Source organism: Liolophura sinensis, chromosome 3 (genome assembly GCF_032854445.1).
Source record: "Liolophura sinensis isolate JHLJ2023 chromosome 3, CUHK_Ljap_v2, whole genome shotgun sequence".
Lineage (NCBI taxonomy): Eukaryota > Metazoa > Mollusca > Polyplacophora > Chitonida > Chitonidae > Liolophura > Liolophura sinensis.
Window position 1 is genome coordinate 14,038,537 of NC_088297.1, and position 26,118 is coordinate 14,064,654.

The following is a 26,118-nucleotide window of genomic DNA, read 5'->3' on the forward strand; positions in this document are numbered from 1 at the left end:
ATTTTTAGGTTATATACGACTCGTTGAAGTGACAGGGTCTACTGCATGTGGGTGACATGTACATGTGTTTTCTACTTCGTGTAGGTGACATGTATAGTATGTATAGAGTATGTATAGGGTTTACTTAGGCTATAACGTCCAACACCCTATCGGAATGGTTCCTATGTATTATGTATTAAAAAAATTTTTTTTAGCGGATTGACGATTCATTGAAGTTACAGGGTCTACTGCATGTCGGTGACATGTACATGTGTTTTCTACTTCATGTAGGTGACGTGTACAGTATGTATAGGGTCTACTTTGGATATACCGTCTACACCCTTCTATGTTACAGAGACCAGCTTCATCTACCACCACCACCACCAACAACAACAACAAACCCAGCACGAGTAAAGCTAGAGTGAGTTTAGAGGTGGATGAATCGCTGAAAGAAAAGAAAAAAAAAAGTCCAACGAGCCAGTTCGAACCCGACCCGGTACAACCTCACGAGGCTGTCTTGCCTAGCGGTGACAGTGATGTACGGGAGTTGTATCAGCGGCATTGGCAATCGATCCGGACCCATTTCCATCGCCTCAAGCCGGTTCAAGACTGTTACAATTACCGGCTGAGTGATCTCGGCGCTACCCCAGCCTATGTAGACGAGATTAATGAAGACCAGCCGACTACCTTCATCATAAATTACAGCTTCGGGTATATCCTCCGCCACAAGGAGACGGGACAGGTGCGGTATTATTACCCCATCACCAACAACGCCCGAGTACTCGACGCACCGTACCGCGTGGCGAGTCGGGCTGATCTGCGAGGATTCCACACCCAGCATCTCCTTACCCAAGACCAGCTTACCTGGGCGCAAAAACAACGCCCCAATACGAAATGGACCGTGGACCTCCTCACCAACGTGATGTTTTTTGTCCACAAACTCCCGCAGCAGCCCATCGGTAAAGGTGGAATAAGGTTACCCCCTTACCTGAAGGGGAACAAGGGGTTACATACGTCGGTGGGTGGGAGTTGTGGTCCTTACAGGGACTATTTGTGTCTGTTTCCAGACATGATTTTTTCCGCTTTTTAGCGGAATTCCGCTTTTTCTTTGTTCAGTTTCGATTAATTTACCTGTTTTCCTTTTTTTTCTGTGTAGTAACATTTTGTAAAGTTCCGATTTATTTCCTCAAAATAAAGTCGAAGATTCTGTCAATTTGCCGATGCATGGCTACCGAAATCTGGCATTGCCGGAGGTTATAATGTTATCTGAATGGAGTCTGTTGTCCAGTCAGATCGTGTGTTTCATTAAGCCGAACTGTTTCAACCAATCGGGAACAAGATACCATTATTCGAAGGCAGAAGCAGAGCCAGCCCGGTCAAAAATGGCGGCAACGTCTCGGAGTGTCGTGGATCGATCAGATAAAGATTTTGATGCGCGTACAGTGGACAAGGGGTTGAAAAACATCTGGAGGTGGGATTGGCTTGAACGGAAGGTCGAAGGGGAATACGTGAGAAAATTCATGAGGAAGATAACATCCGCCGGTTTGGCTTTCTGCGAGTTGTGCCACAAAGATGTGCATTATGGGGGTCGCGGATGGAAGGCGCTAGCACAGCACATCGGCTAGAAAATTCACAGAGATAACCTGAAATTACGGTCGTCTAACTACAGTCTATCTGGTAAGTTCTGTTCCCTTATCAACATTCAGGGTGGAGCCTATATATAGCCTATATTAATTGTATACAAAATAAAGGTTGTGCTTTTAGCATTTTGTAAACCACAGTGCAGAAGCTCGAGTCCTGTTTTGAAACCTACTTGGTATATTAATTTAAAGGACTAACTTGATAATCACTCTCATTTTGGTTTGTTGTAGCTGCTTTTGGACAAAAGTCAACAGATTCCAAGGCTCCTTATGGTATACACCCCATGTTTAAAGCTGCTGCTGCAAAGGCCCCTGAAGGAGCTTCTGCTGAAATTGCCACACCATTAAAGGACAGAATCGTCAATCAAGAAGCAATGCTTTTGGCATTCACGGCTGAATATTCCTTATCATTTGCCATTGTTCCTAATCTCATTCAGTTGGCGAAAACCTTATCTCAAGATAAAAGGGCACTGGAACATCTAGAAATGTCACGCACAACTGCTTCCTACAAAACCAGGTTTGGTGTTGGAAAAATGTTTGAGGACAAACTGTTGGAAAACCTGAGGTCCGTTCACTTCTCACTAAACATCGATGAAAGCACGAGTTCAAACTACCAAAAAGTTCTCACAGTTCTTGCAAGTTACTTCAGTCCAGATTTAAATAAGGTAGTTGTGCAACATTTTGCCTCTCTGACCTGCATCAAAGTTACAAGTGAGTCTCTCTATCAGAAAATAGTGACTTTGTTTGAAACCAATGAAGTGCCCTGGAGTAATCTTATGTCCATACTCATGGATTCTTGTAATGTTATGAGGGGATCAAAGTCAGGACTGGAAACTCAAATTCGAAGAGAAAATAGCTGGGCACCTGTTGGATGTTGATGGTGACATTTGCCACCATATCCACAATGCCGCAAAGGCATTCTGTAAGCCCTTTGACTGGTTCTTAGAACAGCTGTTGAATGATTTGTTCAATGACATGAAGTGGTCTCCTGATTTGAGGGAGATGTACCAGGAAATGTGTGAAATTCTGGGAATAAAGTACAGTATACCACAGAGGTTTGTCAGCCACAGGTGGTTGTCTGTGTATGATGTGACTGTAGACACCAATCGGCTGTTTGATGCATCAACTCTTTTCTATTTCCCCATGTTGATGAAAGAGGAACACAGACAACATCTGCCGACAGTGGTAGAAATCCACAAAAGATTAAACGTATCTGAAGCATCCAAGGAACGGATACGGGAAATACACAAGGTAGACTTTAATACATATATTGACATTAATTTGACCTGTTGTTTGCCAATGTTATTAATTTTCCTTTATGAATTAAGCATGACGTTCTTTCAGCATTTGTATTCTTCTGTTGTTGTTCTTTGCCTGGCATGAGTTTGAAGTTCTAACCCTGTTCCAGTGTTTTGTTTAATTTTGCACTTTGGTTCATTGTATGTACAGTGTATCCATGGAGTTTTGCTGTTTGATGTTGACTAAAGATGGGCTCTCAATGGACATTGACTGGTAAGATACATTTATTACTGTGCTGTATATTGACATAATAAGTCAGATATATTTATATGTCAGTAAATTAATAATTTTATACTGAATACCTGTAAGGTTTATAACTACAGCATTTTTTGTATAACCATTACCATAGAGCTTTACCATAATTGTTATCAAGTGTTGCAGGCCATGTATCTTGATTTCCAGCCTGTTGTAATCAGTCTGACAATGTATGTTATTTTTTCTGAAATGATATTTTACCTGGTATTAATAGTTACTTACATTTCTGGTGGAATTTGCCAGGAACTTGGTCAAAATAAATTGACAAAGGAAGGCAGGGAGAGGAAAGACCGCATCGTCACACAGATTTTTACACGGAGAAAACAGACAAAAATGGTGATGGGCTTGTACTGTTCAGTCTTCCCTCTCCTCAAACACTTTGTACTACTGTTTGAGATGAAAGAGCCACTCATCCACCAACTTCATGAATCACAGGTACTGTACACTCTACATTGTCCACAAAAATGATTATAGAAGGTGGATATAAGAAAATGTCTAAGAATATATGTATGGTGAACTGAAAGTAAATTGTTGCGTATATTTCACATGGCAAAAAGTCAATTTAAATGGGATGTTGAACATATGTCATTTAAGCCAGTGCTAATTTTCTTATTAACGGAACAATTCAGTGTTGATTTTATTGGCTTGAAACCATTAAACTAGTAACTGTGATAATGTCATAATTCCAGGATGGAGTGATATGAGTAAAATGTGTTGTTTTTCACAGCTGCCCCCATTCAGGAGTTACTTCAAAAGCTTGAAAAATATGCATGAGACTAATTTGATATTTTAATATTTGTTTTATTAATTTAACAGTTAAAGCTGTTTAAGGACTTCCTAGGATGTTATGTCAAAGCAGAAGTCATCAACACAACATCAACCGGAGCTCAATTGAAGAAGCTGGATCTGAAGCAAGCTATTATGAAACCGAAGCAGATGTTTATGGGAAGTAAAGCATTGAAACTGATCCAGAGTCCTTCAACACCGACCTACATGGTTACTTCATTTCTAAAACAAGTGAAGGAAAGCTACCACAAAAGTGGTGTAAAGATTCATCTCATTCTTTCTTTGTCAAAATGTCCAAATCTGTTAAGCATAAATCATTAGATTTATTGCAAACTATTATTAATCTATGCGTGTTTACAAAATGCTAATTTTACATCAAATATTCAAAGCATTTTGGACATATTTTCTGTATGCCTTTGCCTCTGAATTTTACAGCTGAAGTCTGATATAATCTGAAAAAGAAACCATTTGAATTTTTTAGAAAGACTTATGTTTGATTGTCATTTCAGGTCAAGGAAGCCTACATCGCCTGTGGGGATACCCTGCAGAAGAAATTAGCACTAAGTAACAAGTTTTTGAAGGCTGTTTCTGCCCTTCACCCTCATTCAAGTGGTCACACACTTACTCTTTCTTTGCTCCAGAAGTTACCAGCACTGGCGCCTAATGTCCTGACAGAGACAGAAGAGGAACTTTATGAGTTAAATATCAGAAAATACCAGACAGATCAACATCCTGATTTCCCAGAAGGGTCTCGTATTGATGAGTAGTGGGGGAAAGAAGAGATATGTCTGAAATATCCGTGCCTGTCCAAGATGGCTAAGGCTGTTCTGTCCTGTTTCCATGGACCCCAGGTTGAATCTTCCTTCAGTGTAATGAAAGACCTCATTGATGCCAAATCTGGGAGACTCAACATTGAAACCTACCAAGCCATACAAAACATAAAATATGGTTTGAAAGCTTCTGGTAAATCTGCTGTGGAGTATTTCAAGAAGAGGGACCATCTCCATGATAAGGTTGATCAAACTCTTGTGAGGAATGTCAAGCGATCATTCAGCCAGTATAAGGCCATTCTTGAAGAGAAGAAATCAGTTGCCACAGAAAAACAGAAACAGCTGGACATTAGGGCACAGAGCACTTTGACGAAAAGGAAAGCCAAGGAGTTGTGTCAAAAGGCAGCCAAGAAAGCCAGAGTGGAACACCATGGTGCCATTGAATGAAAAACTGGACAGTTGTATTCTGTGCCATAACATGCCAAACATTTGACTGAAAATGCTGAAAATGACCTGTACACTACTAACAATGTCTGAACCAGAAAAAATCTGTTACATGTATTAAATTTTGGCTTTGGTACAAAAATGCATTCTTCTCTCTGTCCAGAAGATTAGAGTTCTGTGGGGACAAAACAGATGGGAAAATCTGTAAGTCAGAAAACAGTGTTGGTTTTCTTCATAATTTACAGGATTCTAGTTTGATTTTAATAGCCAAAAACGTCCCAGAATCCATTTTCAGCCACGCAGATTTTTCTAGCTTCCGGGGCCCCTGGACCCCGGCCTTTTTGGGCTATGATAGTAAATTTCAGCTATTTTCTTGGTTCACCACAATCATGTCTGTGTTTCGGTGTCTAGCCGTCATTCCCTTCATGGAGGCCGCGGAGAAGATGGCGGTGTTCTACCAAACCATGCATGTCGATGTCTTCAAAGACTGTATTAGCATACCAGGGCTTACCCTCCGCTACTTGTTTCACGATTTACGGTCCGTGTTCACCCTCGTCGGTGAGAAAGACAAAGACATGCACGACTGCCTGAAGAAAAACATCGTGGGTGGGCCGAGCATCATTTTTCACCGCTACCACGAACGAGGCGTGACCCGTATACGGGGAGGAAAGCTTTGTCAGCGGATCGTGGGGTTCGATGCCAACGCGTTGTACCTGTACTGCCTCGCCTCACCTATGCCGGCGGGTCACTGTATCCGTTGGCGACGTCGGGCCGGGAGAGAGAAGTTCGTTCCCTCCGGCACCTCCACCCGTCTGGCTGGAAAATGGCTGGACTGGCAGTCACACCAGCTGGGGGTATCGATCCGTCACCGACTGAACCACACCGAGAAGCGGATCGGTGACCGACAACTCCCCGTAGACGGGTTCGCCTATATCGACGGACAGCCTACTGTTTTTCAATTCCACGGGTGTTATTTCCACTACCACGGCTGTCACCTGAATCACCCCCACCCAGGGGTGGTGCGTTACAATGAGCGGCGGGGGTTAAGCCCCCAGGACTTACGGCGGGAGGTGGATACAAACGATGCTTACATCCGATCCCAGGGCTATCCGTTGGTAGCGATATAGGAGTGTGAGTTCCACCACCAACGGGCAACAAACCCAGCCTTACGGGCCTTCCTGCAACGGTACGGCTTACCCCCGTCACAGCGACGGCCCAAGACACAAGCTCAGCTAATGGAGGCTGTCGTTCAAGGCCAGTTGTTTGGATTCGTGGAATGTGATATCCACGTGCCGGACCACCTCAAAGCGGACTTTGCTGAATGCCCACCCATCTTTAAAAACACCGATATGAGTCGGGCTGATATAGGCCCCACCATGGCAGAGTTCGCGGCTGTGAATGACATCATACCCGTACCCAGGCGTATGCTGATCGGGAGCATGTTTGGTAAGCAAATTCTGCTAGCCACACCTTTGCTCCAGTGGTATCTCGGTCGGGGATTGGTCGTGACACACGTCTACCAAGCGATGAAATACACACCTGAGCGAGCGTTCGAATCCTTCGCAGACGCCGTCACCCAAGCCCGGCGCGAGGGAGATGTCGACCCGACCAAAGCACCGTTGAACCGTTCTACCACGGAGGCTTTGGTTTCGTTAAACATGTGAAAGAAAAACACCCCGTTGTCCTTTAAAAAGGCTTGAAACGGTCTGTTCAGAAAACTCTTTCCCCTCGTCCGTTTGCAGGTACAATGGTCGGCGACCCGTCTTGAAAATCTGTTGAAACGCCTTGATCAAACGAGCCCCGGTTTTGGCCCGGAGTGGCATCACCAAGGCGTACTTGGAGAGGACATCGATGCAGGTCAGTAGGTAACGGTTGTTGTCATTCTCTTTGGCGAACGCTGTATGTCGACCACGTCCGCCTGCCACTGACTGTCAAAACCCCGAACCACCACTCGGTTACGCGGGTAATGGCGGCGTGCAGGTCGGTGGAGTGTGTACGTGTCCTGCTGAGCCAGCCAAGTCGACACACGGGTTCGACTCACTTTGAGTCCCCGTGTCGAGCTGCCTTGAGCAAGGGTTGAACCCCGCTATAAGCCGCTGGACTGTCCGGGTTATAATACAAAGCATGGAGAGTGGTATCGATCGGGTTTGAACCACGGCCCGGCGTGACTGATTTTTTTTTTCGCCGTCGGTTGATTCGAGTGATGCGAGTGAGGCGAGGCATAGTCCGACACGTCGTCCTTGCTGCTTTGTGTCTGTGAGTAATGAGTGAACCTGCCCCAGACCGCCTATATATATAGCATAGTATAGTATAGTAAAGTATAGTATGCATGTCTGGGTGTGGTGTACAGCTTAGTCGATCAATCCATCCATACCACAACCAGCAGGTAGACAGACAGACAGGCAGGTCACCCAAAAAATTCCACCGACAGGCTCTACGGTTCATAACACCGACCCTCTTCCTGCAGCAGTGAGCCTTCCTGGGCGAACATTGTTGCAAAGACATGCTGAGCGATCCTACCCGCCAGCAGTCAGGCAAACAATGTTGTCATTGGCGAACCTAAATTTTTTTTAATACATAATACATAGGAGCTATCGGGATAGATATCAGACCTAGCATCACACACTGACACACACACTGACACACTGACACACTGACCCAGTCCATAAAAAAAAAAAGAAACACGAAAATACGAAACACAAAGAAGAAAAAAACAGTATTATTATTTACAGCAATGTACAGGTATGTAACACGGAGCGTTGAAGTACCTCTATGTGGATGGGAGGGAGTCGCACTTCGTACATTAACGTGGGACGAACAATCTCTACGTAATACGCTCGAATGGGTCGGGAATCCTCGACATGCTGACAGACGTCTTCAGTGTACGCTCGCAGCACCTGCAGTCGCCCCTCATTAACCCTACCATCCGCAAACATACTACGAAGTACACCCGTGTAGCTTTGTAGGTCGGTGACGACAGCTACCCAATCTTTCCATTGAGGCGTTGTACGGAGCTTCGCCAGGCTAGAAAAGACATAAAGACATAAACACCGTCGTCATTCTAGTGCCGTCACCGACCGAACCCTATCCACATCAATCAAACGATAGATAGATAGATAGATAGACAGATATCACTTAACAACAGGTAAGACATAACCAACACAAAAGACCAGGGTGAAATTTCAACCTGAAAACTTTTTATTTTTTTCGAACTCGAACAGTGAACGAATCAACGAATGAATAAATGCATGCTGTATGTGTCCATTATTTTTTTTCACGGTGAGATATGTCTCGTCATGACAGTTGAGTCACGACAGTCCCGACACTGGTTAATGTTTATAACGCGCACCACCCTAGTCACCTTCCTGTAAAAACACATAGGTAAAAAAAACGAGAATGAATGAAGGGAGAGGGGAAAAAAGAAACAAAACAAAAGTGGGTAAGGGTGGTGCGGTTAAAAAAAAACACTCGGTCATCGTCTGGGTGGCCTGGGCGGCCTGGGTGGCTTGGTTGTTAGGTAGGATTGTAGGCTGATCGTCAGGTACAGGGAGGTTGTTGGCTGTCATCAAATACTCCACGTACATCTGGACGAATGCTGGGTTCGATTTGTTGATCGGCGTCTCATTTAAAAACTGCCGCAGTTGGTCTTTCACACTCTTCTTCACAGCCCACGGGAGGGAGGCTGCCTTACGGACCTGGCGCATGAACTTGACCAACACAGCTCCCTCTTTCAGGTAACGCATACAAGCCTCATCCACGATACTCAGGGCCAGCTCTCGGTTCTCCAGCAAGGGAGGTCGGGGATGAGATGGATCACTCGTGGTGGCGGTGGGTTGTTGACCGTACACATCGCGCTGTAACTTGAGGAGGTGGGGTTGGAGAGCTACATCGTAAGCTTGTCACAGCAAGGCTGTTAGCGCCGTCTCAAGGTCTGGCTTTAACGGCTCCGCCTTTTCCACCTTTTCCACTGGGACGTCGGGGTTGATGGGGGCGGTAGTAGCAGCGGCAGTCTCATCATCAGCAGTCTCGTCATCAGCAGTCACAGCAGCAGTCAAAGCAGCACTCACAGCAGCACTCATCTCCATTCTTCCCCTCCTCCTCCGTCTCCATCTCCATCCCCGGCTCTTGGTGCTCTTGGATGTCGTCGTTATCTCCAGCCTCTACCACCACCAGCAACAAGGCGTCGATGTCGGGGATGGCCTGGACCAGTTTTTGCCAGTAGGTCCGGTACTTGAGCGTGATACCCTCACTCGTCGGATAGAGTGGACCGTTCGGACGGTAGGCTCGCCATTTCTTCACATGAACATACAGGACACCCTCCGAGGTCGTCAGCGTGGACAGAAAGTACCCGTTGGATAACGGCTCCCGCACTGGTAAACCCCCCTCAGGTAGATCACCAGCCAGGGTCTTGAGCCGAGTCCACCCCTCCCCGTCAAGCCTGACGCGTTTGGGTGGAGCGTTCGGGTCTGTAGGTGATTGGCAAATCTCAATCGTCTCGTCTCTACACACCCCCACCCACAGCCAGTAGGCGAGCTGTAATTTGGCAAGAACCTCGCTGGGTAATGCCAGGCACACCTTCTTCTTCTCGGGAGGCTGTTGCTGCTCGGCAATGGTGGATAGCTGGGCAGGTACAGAAGCTGAGCGTTTCATCCTGATGGCAGCATGCAGGGGGTTCATGGTCGTAGAGCGTTTCATCTCGGCAGGCAGGTAGGCAGTGTAGCAGTCTCTCTCTTCTCTCTCTCTTCTCTCTCTCGGTAGGTCGGTAGGTCGGGTCGTCAGCAGGCTGGCAGGCAGGTAGGGCGTCAGGTAAGTCTGAGGCTGCTGGTCGTCGTCTTCACCGGCTTTTATCCTATCCACGCGGAACTCAACCACACGCTGATTGGTCCTTTTTTTCTTACATAACCCCCTTCTCGCGCGAGGATTGGTCCGTTTTGGGGCTACCTTTACGGCCCCTAGCCCCAGGTTAAGCGGTATTAGATACAGTTTGAAAATGACGAGTGTTACACACCCTAACCAATCAGATTATGATTCAAAAGTAACGGACGATTACGTCTTACCCGTTAATATGTAAAGATCTCATGCTACAAGAGGCGCCATCTATGATGTTACACATGACATACAAGATAGACGGTTACACTGGGCAACCAGCGCCATCTATGTTGTTAAATACCATGTACGTGATAGATATGTACATAGGGATAACAGCGCCGTCTATGTGGCTGATCACAATGCAGATCGCCAGATTCTGAACGCTCTGTCCACACCTGCCAACGAGAGTGTTATATTCATTGTAAAATTTGAGAAACTTAGAATGAAGGCGTTTGATGGAGTATCCTTGACAAACTAATTTTTGAACTAGCAACTTGTGACGCAGATTAAAGTCATCACAATTAATGCAAGATCTGACAAATGCTGCAAGGCGAGATATGTATACGCCATATGCAGGACCCTTTGGTATATTGCTATCTAATTAAGGATAATTTACAATATCAAAATTGAAATTGTAATAATGAAAGTTCGCTTGCAGTCTAGTGTCTGCTTACTTCACGATTACGGACATGTTGTCTTTTCGATTACTGACATTCTAACTTTTCCATTGTGTATCTTGTTTGAAAATGACAGCGCTCTAAATTGATTACCCAACTTTGAACAAAACGACATTTGTAAATCGGAAAGCTCAACCTATACCTTACTTTTCGCACCCTGTATTATAGTATACCAAAGCCTTTCAAGTGATACTTAAACGTTTCCTACTCATTGTCATTATTGTGAAATATTAGAAGGAATCTATCACTTTTTCTAATTACTGTTAATAATGTGAAAACAATTTACGAGAAAATTAAGTGTTTGTTTGTGTGAATTAGCCCTCTACTTCTAAATACTAAAGCGGAGGAGGGCATTTTCAGGGTGTAAGAGTGTGATATAAAAATGCTATCTACTCCGGACTGGAGAGACTTTTCCTTTGGTCTAATGGCGGAAGTGTGGACTCCAAACCATAGATGGCTAGTTCATACACCCAGCTGAGAGGCCCTTCGCTAACCTTTGTGAGCAGGATGGCCACTCAGTATGGAGGTGCCAGCTTGTAGGCCCTTCGCTCAGCTTTGTGAACAGGGTGGCCACTCAGTATGGAGGTGCCAGCTTGTAGGCCCTTCGCTCAGCTTTGTGAACAGGGTGGCCACTCAGTATGGAGGTGCCAGCTTGTAGGCCCTTCGCTAACCTTTGTGAGCAGGATGGCCACTCAGTATGGAGGTGCCAGCTTGTAGGCCCTTCGCTCAGCTTTGTGAACAGGGTGGCCACTCAGTATGGAGGTGCCAGCTTGTAGGCCCTTCGCTAACCTTTGTGAGCAGGACGGCCACTCAGTATGGAGGTGCCAGCTTGTAGGCCCTTCGCTCAGCTTTGTGAACAGGGTGGCCACTCAGTATGGAGGTGCCAGCTTGTAGGCCCTTTTGCTCAGCTTTGTGAACAGGACGGCCACTCAGTATGGAGGTGCCAGTTTGTAGGCCCTTCGCTCAGCTTTGTGAACAGGACGGCCACTCAGTATGGAGGTTACAGCTGGTAGGCCCTTTGCCAACCTTTGTCAGCAGGGTGGCCACTCAATATGCAGGTTACAGCTGGTAGGCCCTTCGCTAACCTTTGTGAGCAAGGTGGCCACTCAGTATGGAGGTTTCAGTTGGTAGGCCCTTCGCTAAGCTTTGTGAGCAAGGTGGCCACTCAGTATGGAGGTTTTAGCTAGTAGGCCCTTCGCTAACCTTTGTGAGCAGGGTGGCCACTCAGTATGGAGGTTTCAGCTAGTAGGCCCTTCGCTAACCTTTGTGAGCAGGTTGGCCACTCAATATGGAGGTTTCAGCTGGTAGGCCCTTCGATCAGATTTGTGAGCAGGATGGCCACTCAGTATGGAGGTCTCAGCTGGTAGGTCTTTCTCTCAGCTTTGTGAGCAGGATGGCCACTCAATATGGAGGTTTCAGCTGGTAGGCCCTTCGCTAACCTTTGTGAGCAGGATGGCCACTCTGTATGGAGGTTTCAGCTGGTAGACCCTTCGCTCAGCTTTGTGACCAGGGTGGCCACTCAGTATGGAGGTTTCAGCTGATAGGCCCTTCGCTCAGCTTTGTGAGCAGGACGGCCACTCAGTATGGAGGTTTCAGCTGGTAGGCCCTTGGCTCAGCTCTGTGAGCAGGATGGCCACTCAATATGGAGGTTTCAGCTGGTAGGCTCTTGGCTCAGCTTTGTGAGCAGGGTGGCCACTCAATATGGAGGTTTCAGCTGGTAGGCTCTTGGCTCAGCTTTGTGTGCAGGGTGGCCACTCCATATTGAGGTTTCAGCTGGGAGGCCCTTCGTTAACTTTTGTAAGCAGGGTGGCCACTCAGTATGGAGGTTTCTGCTGGGAGGCCCTTCGCTCAACTTTGTGTGCAGGGTGTCCAGTCAATATGGAGGTTTCAGCTGGGAGGCCCTTCGCTCAGCCTTGTGAGCAGGGTGGCCACTCAATATGGAGGTTTCAGCTGGTAGGCCCTTCGTTCAGCTTTGTGAGCAGGGTGGCCACTCAGTATGGAGGTTTTAGCTGGTAGGCCCTTCGTTCAGCTTTGTGAGCAGAATGGCCACTCAATATGGAGGTTTCAATTAGTAGGCCCTTCGCTCAGCATTGTGAGCAGGATGGCCACTCAATGTGAAGGTTTCAGCTGCTAGGCCCTTCGCTCAGTCTTGTGAACAGGGTGTCCACTCAATATGGAGGTTTCAGCTGATAGGCCCATCGCTCAGCCTTGTGAGCAGGGGGTCCACTCAATATGGAGGTTTCAGCGCAGATATTTTATTTCTGTTTCGCGCTCCTCAGGGTGCTTTATCAACGGCATCGGTCATAACGATGGAGAAGTGGACCCAAATGCTTCCTGCAGAGTATGCGACAGTCAACGGGATCCGCCTGAGTTTACCTTCATGCGTGAGTATTGTGTGAATTTTCTCAGGCTGGTTAAAGTTTATTATCCTGTAATTTTTTTAAACATGTGCCCCAAAGGTAATTGCTGTATTTTTTTTAAATCGACACTTTTACAACTACATAAAGGCTTTAAAACAATACTTTTGTTTTTTTTTCTGATAAGAAACTATCCATCCTTCACAAAAGTGTCACTAAAAATGCCAGATGTGGAATACAGTAGCTGTTGAAATGTTGACATGGTTAACACGTCTTATACAGTGCATGTGAAGTTGTCAGCAGAGTGACAGATCCATTCTGGCTTGGCTTATGAAAAATAGTATAATTAGTTCCGATAGCTATAAAACAAATTTCTGATTAAACAAAAATGACAGGTGGTTATAATTCCTGGAATGTGCGACCAGTTCCTAATTGGGTATTTACTCCCGCGCTTTTGCGACTTGGACTCAAACTCAGTTGACTACTGTAATGTGTTACCGATATGCTCACTAAAACATCATAGCAAAACAGGAATGAATAAATATAATTAAAGACGCACAGCACAGAGAGTACGAACAGAGCAGTGCTGACAGTGTGATTGATGGCAAATGGTCACACGTAACAGGTGAAATATGGCCACTTTTCAATTTACCTCAGTCAGGATTTTATTCTAACTGTTCATGTAAATCCATAATTAGGAATAATTTACCTGGCACTATGGCTTAAGCAGAATTTTGTAAAAGAAATGCAGTGATGTTAACTGCCATTTATTAAACGTCACTGGTCTAGAATTACTCAAAATGTTGTGTTGTGTTCACATTTAACACACAATCACATTAAGACGCTGCAAAGGGATAAGGCCTCCAGGATGCTTAGTCCACTAGCAGAATCCTGGTTTATGCAGGAATACAATATAATTAAAACAGTATGATAGCTGGTACATGGTCACAGGTAACAGACGAAAGACGGCAACTTGTCCGTTTACCTTAGTCAGGAATTATGCTTTTTACTCAGAAAATTAATCTGTTAAATTTAACAGAAGTCTGTTATCTGAGTGATACTACAACGTATTCTGTTGTTGCAGCAGATTATTCTGTTGAATATAACACACATATTTTATTATTGCGTTTTTTAAGAGATCAATTCAAAAGATTAATTTTTTGAGTGTGGGTTCATTTTGCCATTGTGTTTTGTTTACTGTGTGTCAACACTGTACGGGAAATCAGCCACTGTCTGTCCTTATAATCAAGTATTGATAATCCTACTTTTGTCATTATTTTGTCTGATATTACTATTTTTCAGCACAAAAACGCCTTGTCAATGACGTTTGCTATGACGAAGGGGATGAGGACCCTAATGATCCTTGCAAAAAGTGCATCAGTGCGATCAGCACAACGAGCTTCAGTAAGTACACTAAGCTATATTATCTAGAGCTTCGGGACGCATTCATTAACTTCGAGCTGTTCCACTGTTTTTGAATAGCGTTTGACACATTCAGAATTCATAGAATAAATCCGTCACCAATTTGAAGTTCCTACAATCTGGATGATATTTGATCGCGTCGAAAGTGTGATTCACATTATAACGTGCTTTATTATGTCATTTTTGTGTGTTTTTTATTTCAAGTTTGTGTGTTTATTATTTCATGTTTGTGTGTTTCCTATGTCATGCCATTGTGCCGAACTAGATTGTTGTTTGCCATGTATGCGCGTCAAATCATAACTGAGTAGATCAAGATCACACTTAAATTTTATTTTACTGCATTGTATCAAGTCTGCGTGCCACGATGGTTTGTAATTGTTTATCTTCAGACTTTGTGCTAATGTATATCGTTGTTGAGTGTTCCAAAATAACAGGATATTGTTTTTATCACGGTCGAAACCACTAAAAGCAGTATCAAGAAACTTCATGCTTCGACGTATGAACGTGTTGGTTTAGAATCGATTTGTTGGAAAAGCCATGCAAGTTAGCGCAGGCATCCGAGATTGTTACTTTCTGTTACTTTAACATTCTTCAAGGGAGATGATATTTTTAAATTTTACCCAAGGTTACTGTTCGATTAATGGCGTGTGCTTTGTGGACAAGGCGGTGAATCCTGACAATGCCTGTGAACATTGTGACGTCAGCGTGAGCGTGTCGAAGTGGTCACCCGTTCTCTACAAGCCGGCCAATGGTACGTCGACCGTCATTTAACAACGACTTTGTGTCCTTCCCGCTCAGTTGTCTCTAGAGCATCTGCCACAAACATTCAGTTATTCTTTCACGTATTGTTTACATACTGAATTCTTGAACTATGATTAGTAATCTTTTAGAAAGAATGATTATTGAGGGAAGATGTCAGCAGGCAACAAAGGTAGCGGATTGGTTGTGCGCCCGATGTGTATCCAGGAGTATCGCAGTTCAGTCCCGGGTTCCGTCTTACCCAATAACGCCACCAATTTTAGCACTTTCTTCACCATCTGTATAACAGAGCCAGTATGCACTGTCACTGTGGGGCAGTACAAAAATGTGGCGTGTTCACAAAGACACAAGCTCGAAGTCGCCAATAATATGTTGACTTGGCACCATCTGAGTATAGAATTTGTTCGCAGGTTCAGATGGTTAAAATGCCGATTTTACCACAGAGGTCACGGGTTCAAATCCAAGCCTTGTTGGGTCTTCTGCGGTTTTAGGCCTTGATGTGTGGCAGGTACCTGAGGAAAGGCTCTGGTTTACTGGGAACACCAAGTTTTTCCCCAAACCATAATCCTAACGGCCGTTATACACATGACAAAATGGGAAGTATGGAATAAGATATGTCTAACCAATAAAAAAGTGACTTATTATTTGCTGTAGTACACGTGTAGTTATGACACGTGTTCTTGATCTCTGACCTTTCTGACCTTTCTTCCGTACTTATTAGGTAAGACCATGCCTTGTTCGGCCGCTTGTGACTTCATTCGTGTCCATGGAGCGAGTTTCATCTCAGTTGTTTGTTGCTACTCGGTTTTCATAAATGCGAAGAACTTCCAGGCCATGTGTTTTATAATGGATACTTCGTCTCTGGACTGCTCAGATGGGGGAATAACTCTGACCAGGTACAAGACCATGTGTAGTCACACTACCGCTCTTCATGCTTCATCCGACCCAGTGGTTTGTCCATAGAAGGCAGTGTTCAGTCATCGAAACGACTCCGGGCGAATACTCTTTCAATATTTCTTAACCCGTCTTTATCGACATATCCATGTCTGAGCAAAAAGTATATCTTACATGTTTTAAGAGTGAAAACATCTGAAAAAATGTTCATGTAAAGTGAAACAATAAACATATTTCTCAAAGTATGGAACTCTTTGTTTTCTACTCTTAAGGGTTGTTTAACGATTTAAAAAAAACTGTCTGACTTGATTGCTGATCAATGGACTCGTTGACTATCAGTTAACTAGTGGGCTTCCTGACAGAGTGATTGTTGGTACATTGATTAAATGGTGGAACGTTTGAAAGATTATATGCCTGTTCGACTGGATGGGAGATCAAACAATCGGTGCAATGATTGGCTGATCAATCTGCTAGTTATGAAATTGACCAAATAATAGACTGGTTAAGAGATAGATATATCGTTGGACCTGTTTATAGATCATTGACCTCCTGGGTTGGTTGACAGATTAAAAACAACGGGTAGTATAGTTCACAGATTGGTAAACTGGTGGGATGGTTGACACATTAGTAAACTGATGGAATGGATAACAGATTGGTTAACTAGTGGGATGGTTGACAGATTAGTAAACTGGTGAGATGGTTGACAGATTGGTTAACTGGGTGGGATGGTTGACAGATTAGTAAACTGGTGGGATGGTTGACAGATTAGTAAACTGGTGGGATGGTTGACAGATTAGTAAACTGGTGGGATGGTTGACAGATTGGTAAACTGGTGGGATGGTTGACAGATTGGTAAACTGGTGGGATGGTTGACAGATTGGTAAACTGGTGGGATGGTTGACAGATTGGTAAACTGGTGGGATGGTTGACAGATTGGTAAACTGGTGGGACTGTTGACAGATTGGTAAACTGGTGGGATGGTTGACAGATCCATAAACTTGCAAACTGTTTCACAGATTCATCAAATGTGAGAAATGTGAAATGTAATGGTTGACAGATCCATTAAATTCTGAACTAGTTGACAAATTGATGAACTGGTGGACTGGTTGACAAATGAATGAATTGGTGGACTGGGTGACAGATCCATGAACCACTAAACTAGTTGACAAATCGATGAACTGGTGGAGTGGTTGACAGATTGATGAATTGGTGGACTGGTTCACAGTTTATTCAAATGGATGACTGATTGACAGATTCGTGAACACGTGAACTGGTTGACAGATTGATGACCTGCAGAACTGGTTGGCAGATCAATGACCTTCTGGACGGGTTGACAGATTGATGACCTTGTGGACCGGGTGACAGGTCAATGAACTAGCGGACTTGTTGGCAGATTAATGACCTTGTGGGCTGGTTGACAGATCGATGACCTGGTGGAACCGGTAGACAGATCAATGGCCTGGTGGATTAGTTGACAGATCCATGACCTGGTGGACTGGTTGACAGATCGATAACCTTGTGGACTGACTGACAGATCCATGACCTGGAGGGCTGGTTGGCAGATTCATGACCTTGTGGACTGGTTGACAGATCGATGACCTTGTGGACTGGATGACTGATCCATGACCTGGTGGACTGGTTGACAGATTAATGACTTGGTGGACTGGTTGACAGATTAATGACCAGGTGGACTGGCTGACACATACATGACCTGGTGAACTGGCTGACACACCCATGACCTGGTGGACTGGTTGACACATCCATGACCTGATGGATTGGTTGACAGATTAATGACCTGGTGGACTGGTTGACAGATTAATGACCTGATTTACTAGCTGACACATCCATGTCCTGTTGGACTGGTTGACAAATAAATGAATTGGTGGACTGGATGACAAATCCATGAACGACTAAAATGGTTGACAAATCGATGGACTGGTGGACTGGTTGACAGATTAATGGCCTGGTGGATTGGTTGACAGATTAATGACCTGGTGAACTGACTGACACACCCATGACCTGGTGAACTGGTTGACAGATAAATGACCTGGTTGACATTTTGGACTGGTTGACAGATTAATGACCTGGTGAACTGACTGACCCATCCATGACCTGGTGAACTGGATGACACATCCATGACCTGGTGGACTGGTTGACAGATTAATGACCTTGTGAACTGGTTGACAGATCAATGATCTACTTGGCTGGTTGACACATCCAGTGTACTTGCTAACATTTTGATGAATTGGTGGAATGGTTGTCAGATCGATGAACTGGTGGACATATGAAATAACTAGTTGACTGGGATGAGAGATTGATAAACTGGTCGGTTGGAGGACAGATTATTGAACTGGGTGAGAGATCGATAAATTATTGGGTTGATTGACAGATTTATAAACTGATGGAATGGGTGGCAAACCGATGAACTGGTGGACTGGGTGACAGGTCGATGAACTGGTGAACTGGGGGACAAATTGATGGACTGGTGAACTGGGGGACAAATCGATGGATTGGTGGACTGGGGGACAACTGGATGGACCGTTGGGTTGGGGGACAAATCGACGGACTAATGGACTTGGACAGGTTGATGGCCTGCTGGACTGGGGGATCAATCGATGGACTGTTGGGCTGCGGGACAAATCAATGGACAGGTGGACTAGGGGACAAATCGATGGACTCGTGGACTGGGTGACAAATCGATGGACTGGAGAACTGGAGGACAAATCGATGGAATTGGGAACAAATCGATGGACAGGTGAACTGGCGGACAAATAGATGGACTGCTGGACTGGGGGACAAATCGATGGATTGGGGGACAAAATCGACGGACTGATGGACTGGGAGACAATCCGATAAACTGGTGGACTGGGGACAATCGCTATAGACTGATGAATTGCGAGACAAATCTATGGACTAGTGGACTGGGGGACAAATCGATGGACTGGTGGACTAGGGGGCCAAATCTAAAGACCGGTGGACTGGCGGGCAAATCCGTGTACTGGGGGGCAAATCAATGGACAGGTGAACTGAGGGGCAAATCAATGGACCGGTGGATTGGGGGGCAAATTGATGCACTGGGGGACAAATCGATGAACTGTTAAATTGGGTGACAAATCGATGAATTGGTGGACTGGGATGACAAATCGATGGACTAGTGACTTGGGGGACAAAATCGATGGACTGATGAACTGGGGGACAAGCCGATGGACCGGTGGACAGGGAACAAACCGATGGACTGGTTGACTGGGTACAAATCATTTCAATGAACTGGGCTCTGGTTGACAGATCTATGACCTGGTGCGCTGGCTGACAGATTGAGGATTTGGTGGAATGGTTTGCAGATTGATAAATTAGTGGGCTGATTGACAGATTGGTAAGGTGGTGGACTGATTGACAGATTGATCAACTGGTGGGCTGGTTGACAGGTTGATAAACCGTTGGGCTGGTCATCAGATCGATAAACCGGTGGGGCGATTGACATGGATAAACTGGTGGGCTGATTAACAGATTGATTAACTGGTGGGCTGATTGACAGATTGATAAACTGGTGGGTTGGTGGACAGTTTGAAAAACTGTTGGGCTGGTTGACAGATTGATAAACTGGTGGGCCAATTAACATTGACAACTGGTGGGCTGATTCACAGATTGGTAATCTGGTAGGCTGGATGACAGATTGATAAACTGGTGGGCTGATTGACAGATTGGTCAACTGGTGGGCTGGTTGAAAGGTCGATGAACCGTTGGGCTGGTCAACAGATCGACGAACAGGAAGGGCGATTAACATGGATAAACTGGTGGGCTGATTGACAGATTGATCAACTGGTGGGCTGATTGACAGATTGATAAACTGGTGGGCTGGTTGACAGATTGATAAACTGGTGGGCTGATTGACACATTGATAAACTGGTGGGCTGATTGACATTGATAAACTGGTGGGCTGATTGACATTGATAAACTAGTGGGCTGATTGACATTGATAAACTGGTGGGCTGATTGACAGATTGATAAACTAGTGGGCCGACTGACACTGATAAACTGGTGGGCTGGTTGACAGATTGATAAACTGGTGGGCTGATTGACATTGATAGACTGGTAGGCTGATTGACATTTATAAACTGGTAGGCTGATTGACAGATTGATAAACTAGTGGGCCGACTGACACTGATAAACTGGTGGGCTGGTTGACAGATTGATAAACTGGTGGGCTGATTGACATTGATCAACTGATGGGCTGATTGACAGATTGATAAACTGGTGGGCTGGTTGACAGAATGATAAAGTGGTGGGCTGATTGACAGATTGATAAACTAGCGAAGCTGATTGATAGAATAATGCTCGAGTGGGCTGGTTGACTGGTCGATAAACCGGTGGACTGATTGACATTGGTAAACTGGTGGGCTAATTAACAGATTGATAAACTGGTGGGCTGATTGACATTGATAAACTGGTGGGCTGGTTGACATTGATAAAGTGGTGGGTTGACTGACAGATTGATAATCTGGTGGGCTGGTTGACACATGAATAAACTGCTAAAATACTTAATATACATGCATTTAACCATTTACTTTTAGGTTTAAATCGTGGCTTTGCCCGGTTTCCTCCCACTATAAGGCTGACCGTCCTCGTAAAGGTGAAATATTCTTGATTGCTGGATTAAATTACAGATTAACCGGTGCACTACTTAAGAAGTTAGTTATTTGGTCATCTGGTTCAGAGGTTGGTAAATTGTTGACCAAGTTGACCTTAAGTCAGTTGGTAGGTCGAATAAGTGATTTTGTAAATGATGGTTAATATTACCATCACTTGCTTGAAGCAGAATCTGTCTGAATCTGTTATTTAGATGTAAAGTTGACAAACTATGTACCCTAATTCTTTAAGATATTTACATATTGAGGAAACTTTGAATTCAACTCCATATACTTTGATTGGTATGTACTCTATTTCCTTCACAAAAAAACAATGTGAATTAACAATAAGAGTTACGATGGGGTTTCTGTGGACATCACTTCTGCTGACACAACCTCATTCTGATTCTGATCAAGGCAGTATTACAATGGCGTTTCTGTGGATATCACTTCTGCTGACACAACCTCATTCTGATTCTGATTCTGATCAAGGCAGTATTACAATGGCGTTTCTGTGGATATCAATCCAATCAACACAACCCCACATAAAACATTCTGATCAAGGCAGAGATACGCTGGCGTTTCTCTGGATATCAATTTTGCTGACACAATCTCACACAGAACATTTTGATAAAGGCTTAGTTAAGATGGCGTTTCGGTGAATATGAATCCCGCTGACACAAATCCGCATGAAACAATCTGGTCAAGGTATAGTTACGATGGAGTTTATGTGGATATGAATCCCGCTGACACCTTACATCAAACAATTCCAATATGAATCCCGCTGACATCTTACATCAAACACTTCCAATATGAATCCCGCTGACACCTTACATCAAACAATTCCAATATGAATCCCGCTGACATCTTACATCAAACACTTCCAATATGAATCCCGCTGACACCTTACATCAAACACTTCCAATATGAATCCCGCTGACATCTTACATCAAACACTTCCAATATGAATCCCGCTGACATCTTACATCAAACACTTCCAATATGAATCCCGCTGACACCTTACATCAAACACTTCCAATATGAATCCCGCTGACACCTTACATCAAACACTTCCAATATGAATCCCGCTGACATCTTACATCAAACACTTCCAATATGAATCCCGCTGACATCTTACATCAAACACTTCCAATATGAATCCCGCTGACACCTTACATCAAACACTTCCAATATGAATCCCGCTGACATCTTACATCAAACACTTCCAATATGAATCCCGCTGACACCTTACATCAAACAATTCCAATATGAATCCCGCTGACATCTTACATCAAACACTTCCAATATGAATCCCGCTGACACCTTACATCAAACACTTCCAATATGAATCCCGCTGACACCTTACATCAAACAATTCCAATATGAATCCCGCTGACACCTTACATCAATCACTTCCAATATGAATCCCGCTGACACAACCCTACATCAAACATTCTGATCAAGGCAGAGTTATGATTGGGTGTCTGTGGATACGAATCCCGTTGTCACAACGCCAAATGAAATAATCTGATCAAGGAAGAGTTTCTGTGGAGTTTCGCTGGATATGAATCCCGCTGACACAACTCCGTCTGACACAATCTGAGAACAACTGTTACGATCCATAGAACGACACACGACGTTAACTAATTAAACAATACCCATATTGCCTAGGCGGTGACAGAAATTTGTCCGCCTTTGTTGGGATGAAAAGTAGTAGATATATAGCTGTGACGCGCAGTGTCACCAAAACCCTATGGAAATCATTGGAACCACCTTCCGGCACTTGTCACAGCTTTATACGACAGTGTCTTTAAAGACCTTACTATCATGCATAACCAATCAAAGTTATCAAATACATCAGAAATCTGTTTCAGAAAACCTCCTTACTAGTACATTTACGATTAAATCAGTCACTTTTATACCACCCCTAAACCATGAATGGGCGATCAAAGTTGATAATTACAAGACATATAACCAGTTCGGTAACAACTTGATACGAACTTGTAAGAGATACATATTGTATATAAATTGTCATTATAGCTTGTAACGTGTGAGTTACCAATAATGGCAGCTGGGTTATGTTTGATTTGCTCACGACAGCACCATGTATATGAATATCATTGCTTATTGCTCCCAGCCCCGTGCTAAGCGAAATTAGATCCAACTATTTTACAGACTCACTAGAGATGATGAACGCTCTGTCCGTATTGCTCACCGTGTGCTATACCCACTGTATAGAAGCTTAGAAAAAAGGTGTTTGCTGCAGTCTCCTTGAAACACCAGGGGCCGAATTCATAAAAGTCGTTTAAGGTGTGTGCAGTTAAAACGCGCTTATCTTTTACACGGAGGATAAAACACTATTGTCCGCGGACGGCTAAACGACTGTCTAAACGATAAGTCAGGAGCTTCGATGATCGTCCGTTTAGCTGTCCGCGGATTACTTGTGAATGAATGCCTGTCGTCTCATTGTTCGGTACGGTATGCGTGGTGTAAGACGTCATAAAAGTAAGTATAATACAAATAGACAGCGGGAGTGAAACATACTCAAACAGCGCCAACAGTGTGATGTTTGAAATATGGTCACACTAAACCGACGATACCACGCTGAATATACTGTGCATTTCCAATTCATCCAAAATGTCAGGAAAGAAGAGAGGAGAAATTTTTTCCTATGAGCAGCGAATGGGTCTCATTGAGATAATTAAGATCGACCACACTGTCGTAGAAGATAAGAGTTGTGACACATCGGCCAACAGAAAGAAGCAGGGAGCATGGGAGAAAATCTCGAGCGACCAAAATCGTCTGCGAAGGATCTACGAGAGTTGTGGAGGAGGATGAAAACAAAGGCAAAAGCGATGGTTCGAGCGAAAAAAATCGATCTGCACAAAACTGGTGGTGGAGCGGCTGATGTTGGTGAAATTGGCCCTGAAATCATGGCTATCTTGGCAATCATTGCTGCGGATCTGGAGCAAATACATAACGATGTAGATGATGATGCAATGCCAATGTTTGAAGGATTGGCACAAACACAAACAGACATTGATAATGTTACAGCATCGACTAGCACGGCGGACTTACAAGAAAGGTATTTCAAAACTTTTCATCGCAATGTGGTATCTTGATAGTACAGTGATTATTACAGCTTTTATTTTCTGACTTATCCAGCAACGGTTGTGTGCCTCATAGAACTGTCTGCAGTATAATTTTCACTGTAAACCGGACCTTATGTGCAGATTGTATGGTGAATCAGGAAGGAAAGAATATTCCAAAGTGTTTAATTCCGAACAATAAATGGGCACCATAGCAGGTTTTTCTTCTTAAAACATTGTTATTTATTCTTTAAATAATCAAAGTACATATATCATTGTTCTATTACAGGGCAAATCGAGAATATTCCGAGAACATTTCTTCTGCCGAAGAACACGAGGAACTAGAAGGTCGTGGCGCCCTTGATATAACGCAGAATACCCAACCATCCAAGCCTACCCTCATATCAACTGGGTAAGATGTGTTTCTTAAAGGGTTGCACTTCGCACTTGAGCTGCTGTCATCTACATTGTTCATATGTATTCCTTACTGCACTTTTCAGGAAAAAAAGACATCCTCAACAGCTACACGTCATGAGTCGGGACCGGTACTGCAGAAGACGACTGAAGTATTTTCTTACCTAAAAGAGGAACATGAAGCAAAGATGGCGTTGATTGAACTTCAAAAAGAGGCAGCAATATGCAAACGAAAAGCCTACGAAGCGAAATCTGATTACTACAAAGAAAAACTTAGACGCAAGCGTATTGAATTGTAAAATGATTTCTATCTTTGAATTAAATAAGACATTGTCCAGAAACTGTTTGCTTTGTTTTGCTCACTGATGGAAATGTTGCACAACGAATCTCTGTCGAAATAGGTTGCCTCGTAAGTCCGCTTCAACCGCGTTCAGTGGTCGAATTGGTTCCTCAAGGTTTTGTCTCGGCAGGTCTGGCTCAGGCTCAGGCAGAGGATCATGTCGTCGTCTTGCCAGGTTATGTAAGCAGGCAGTTGCAACTATAATAGCCATGTTGTGATCCAGCTGAAATTGAAGCGGCCATTAATGTACACGTATTGAAATTTAAGTACTGTATATGAAATAAAGCTGAAATAAAAGTGACTTATGTGAGGGAACGTTATTATTTTAATGTCGTCAGAAAATATTCCACGTCACACCGGACTAAACCACCGTATTATAATGGATTCTACTTTGAAACAATTTTAGAACTCCTTTCATTCAGGAAAATATTAAGCAAAAACGGATAATATTTTTTCAATGATTTCCAAGCAGTTTCTGCGGACAAATCGTTTATTGTGGTTTTGTGAAATAAACTGACATTGCATTTACTTACTGAACGCCTCAGATGCATTCCCTTGGAAATGCATGGAAATCTTTTCTTCCAAATCCCAAATGCTCTTTCAATCACTCCCCTGGTTCTTCTCTGAGCAGTATTGTAACGAATCTCTGCTGGTGTCATCGGATTGCGAATAGGAGTGAGCAAAATACCTTGGCATTCTCCTGTCTGGAATTTACGGAATAGTTCCGACTCCTCAAATACCCGAGAGTCATGTGCTGAACCATACCATCTGGCAACAACGTTCGTGAAGATAAGTTGATGGTCACACATAAGCTGACAGTTGAGGCTGTAATATCCGTTCCTGTTTATAAACCGTAAAGCATCCCTGCCACCAGGATTTACATTTGCTACATGGGAGTCATCGATAGGGCCAATAACACCAGGGAAATGCGTAATCTCATAAAACCCCTTGCAACTACTCGTCTTTCTTGCAGTGTGTCGGGGAAATGAATAAACTGCCTTTTCCTGGCACAAATCGCGGCAGTGACACGATGAATAGCCCTGCAACACGACGCTTGTGACACTCCACACATGTCCCCAACATCGATCTGAAACGATGCTCTCGCATAGAATCGTAATGCAACTGTTAACTGTTGAAGAGGAGTTAGTGCATGATTCCTCCTGCTTGCGGGCAGCAGGTCATCTTGTAATAAATTCAGCAGCCAACGAAACGATTCTTTGGAGATCCTGTAACGTCTGATGAATTTTGTATCATCGTATTTCTCTAAGGGATTTATTCTATTCTCAAAAACCCTGACGGCATGCCCATGATCACGGCGCATCTGTACCTCTTCCCCTGCCTCGTCCTGAGCAAACTCTAACACTGCTAGGGCATCCATGTCAGCACCGTTCTGCACTAAACTTAGAGCGATTCCCTATGTAAAGTACTTAGTCGGAGCAGTTAAACATACCCCTCACTGACGATTAAACATTCCTTTGTTGTTTAGACGCGTGTGGTTA